This window comes from Fukomys damarensis, unplaced genomic scaffold (assembly GCF_012274545.1).
Source record: "Fukomys damarensis isolate Sample0158 unplaced genomic scaffold, DMR_v1.0_HiC HiC_scaffold_23, whole genome shotgun sequence".
Classification (NCBI taxonomy): domain Eukaryota; kingdom Metazoa; phylum Chordata; class Mammalia; order Rodentia; family Bathyergidae; genus Fukomys; species Fukomys damarensis.
In genome coordinates, this window is record NW_022900935.1 from 18,999,332 (window position 1) to 19,001,992 (window position 2,661).

The window sequence follows — 2,661 nt, forward strand, 5'->3', positions numbered from 1 at the left end:
ACGCGCCCCCTCCTCCTTCCCCCTCCCTCCGCCTTTGGATTTAAAACTGCAATTTGCTCTCCAGCTTGCTGAGAATGTTGGGGGGGGATGAAGGGGGACCGTGGGAGCGAAGAACAAGGCTGGATTTTAGGATCTGCGCTGGGAAAAGGGGAGACTGCGGAGGGAGGAGCCCCTCCCCTCCAACCCCCAAATCCCAAGGTTCCGCTGGCACTCTGGGAGTTGAGGGGCGGGGACCTAATGACCTGGAGGGGGTGTGGGGCGTAGGAGGGATTTGGGGGCGGCCAGGCCGGAGGGGTTGGGCGCCGTGCCCAGTTACCTGGCGAACAAAGTCGGCTCACTTTTGCATAAATAAATAAATAAATAATCGCCTATCTATGCGTTTCCTCTGGGGCTCTGATTGAATCAGCCCCCTCTTCCCCAGGGGGTGGGGTGCTGAGTGACAGCTGTCAGCCCCCTGGGCCAGGAGCTGGGGGTAAATTGCTGAATCTTTCTGCTTTCTGGCTGAGGGCGCCTTCCCCCGCTGGGTCTGGGTCTCCCGGCAGAGCCAGAGGGGCAGGGGGCTGGCTCTGAGTCTAGGAAATAACCTTGTTTCCTGTTCTACAGGAAAAGGGACAGCAACCCAGAGTTTGGGGGCTGGGGATGAGGACTGATGGGAGCTAGGGAGGGGAGGGTTCCCCAGCAGTCTGACCCCCCAGCCTCCTGCCAGGCAAAGGGGCCAGCTGAGGGAGGAAGGATGTGGGCCTTGCTGGCCGGAGGCGGGAGCTGGGGCTGTCCCTGAGGCGGGCAGCGGGCACAGAGCGGGAGGAGGGAGAGAGCGAAGCGGGGGCGGGATTCTCTACCGCAGACCCTGGGGGCCAGGGCCAGATGTGGAGGGGTGGGGAGTCTCCCCTCCCTTCCAGCTTGAGGGCCCTGGGGCTGGGCTGGGAGGGGCCAAGCCTGGTGCCCTCGGTTCTGCACCAGTGCCTGACTGGCAGGGCCAGCTGAATTTGGGCCCAGGCGTCACCCTGGGAGGCAGGGCAGGGCTGCACCAGCCTGGTCCCTGAGCACAAGGAGGGACCCTTGGGGGGCCTGTGTCTGTCTGGCTGGGCAGGCGTTTCCCGCCGGACCAGTTGGTGTCAGGCGGGACTTGGCCCCAGCTCCCTGGGCTGAGCTCAGGGTGTGAGGACAAGCTTTGCCTCTGGGTCAGGGTGGCCACATTTTGTCCGCTGCTGCTGTTGCCACTGGCAGGGCAGGGGCATGTACCCAGGCCTGGGCAGAGTCCTGCCAGGGGCATTTGGGGTGTTTCTATTGTTGGCTTGTTCCTGTTCTGTGTGGCCCGGTGTGTGTGCCTGTGTGGGGCTGTAAGTGAAATATTATCAGCCCCCCCCCACCCAGTTTGAGGGAGCAGGCAGGCTGGGTTGTGGTGGGGAGCTGCAGGGGGGGGACCCCCCAGGTGGCAAGTGCATGCTGCTTGCCATCTCCCTCCTTTGAGCAGATGTATATTTATTTTTATAGTAATGGAAAATCAAACTGGATAGTAAGTTGAATTCATTTTTTTCTCCTGCTGTGTCAATAGTTGGAGTAACCCCCAGAGACTGATGAACTTCTGGCCCCAGAGTTCCCACCCTTCAGAGGTTGCGGAGACCAGTAAGGGATGAGCCTGGGGGCTGGGCAGTGGGCACCAGTCCAAACTAGTGACTCTTGTCCCTCTTGGTCTGGCCTTGGGGCAAGTGCCCAGCTAGGCAGGTATTACCCCCTCCCCACACTCTCCCGCCACAGTCCCCAAGGTGCAGTTTGGCCACTTGGCCACCTCCCTGGTCAGTGCTTAAGTCATCCCCGGTCCCTCAGGGACAGTCCTCTGGTGGGCTCTTTCTCCTGCCTGCGCTCCCAACCCACGTGCTGATATTTATTTTCTGTAGTAAAATCCATTTTTAATGCCGTTACTTTTGAAATAATATAGAGAGAAACAAATGTGATGTGTTTAAGTTGCCCTCTGTGAGTTTTTAATATGATCTATGGCTGAGGTAGTGATGGAAGGAGCTGTTGGGCTTGGAGAAATTTGGTGTCATAAAGAAAAAGAGTTTGCTGTTTTGTGGTTGTTGGGCTGGGGGGTCTGGAACAAGGTCGTGGGGGTAGGGAGCCCCCAACACCCCCAGGTGCTGTGGATGGACAGTTCGGCTTCTGTTTTAGTGTGTGAGGGTTCCAGGATTATTCTGCATTGCTCCTCAGTCCTTGACACAGACTTTGGTGAAGGGGCTTAGGAGCTGGGGGGCTTTCTTCCCCCCAACTCCACTTGCTTAGATCTTGGCTGGGAGGCTTCTGGAATCCCCTGCTGAGCTAAGTGGAGTTGCTTTGAGCAGGTTGGACTTGATTCTAAAGGAAATGAAGGGATGGGGTTTCTACCCCTCTGTCGTGGCCCCGTTGGAGTCTTGAGCCGACTGTCCCTGGCAGAAGAAATTTGGGTGGGGGCTGATCTGGTAGTGCCCCAGAGGGACTTGGCTTGTTCTTGAATCTGCCTGAAGCACTGACTTTGAACCATTCCCCTCTCTGCCTCTGCTCCGGGTTTGACAGGGGCTCCCTCCAGGCAAACCTAATCTTTTTTCCCCCTACCCCCTTCTGTCCCACCCCCAGGTCAACTTTTTTTTTCTTTTTTCTTTTTCTTTTTTTTTTTTTTTTTTTTTT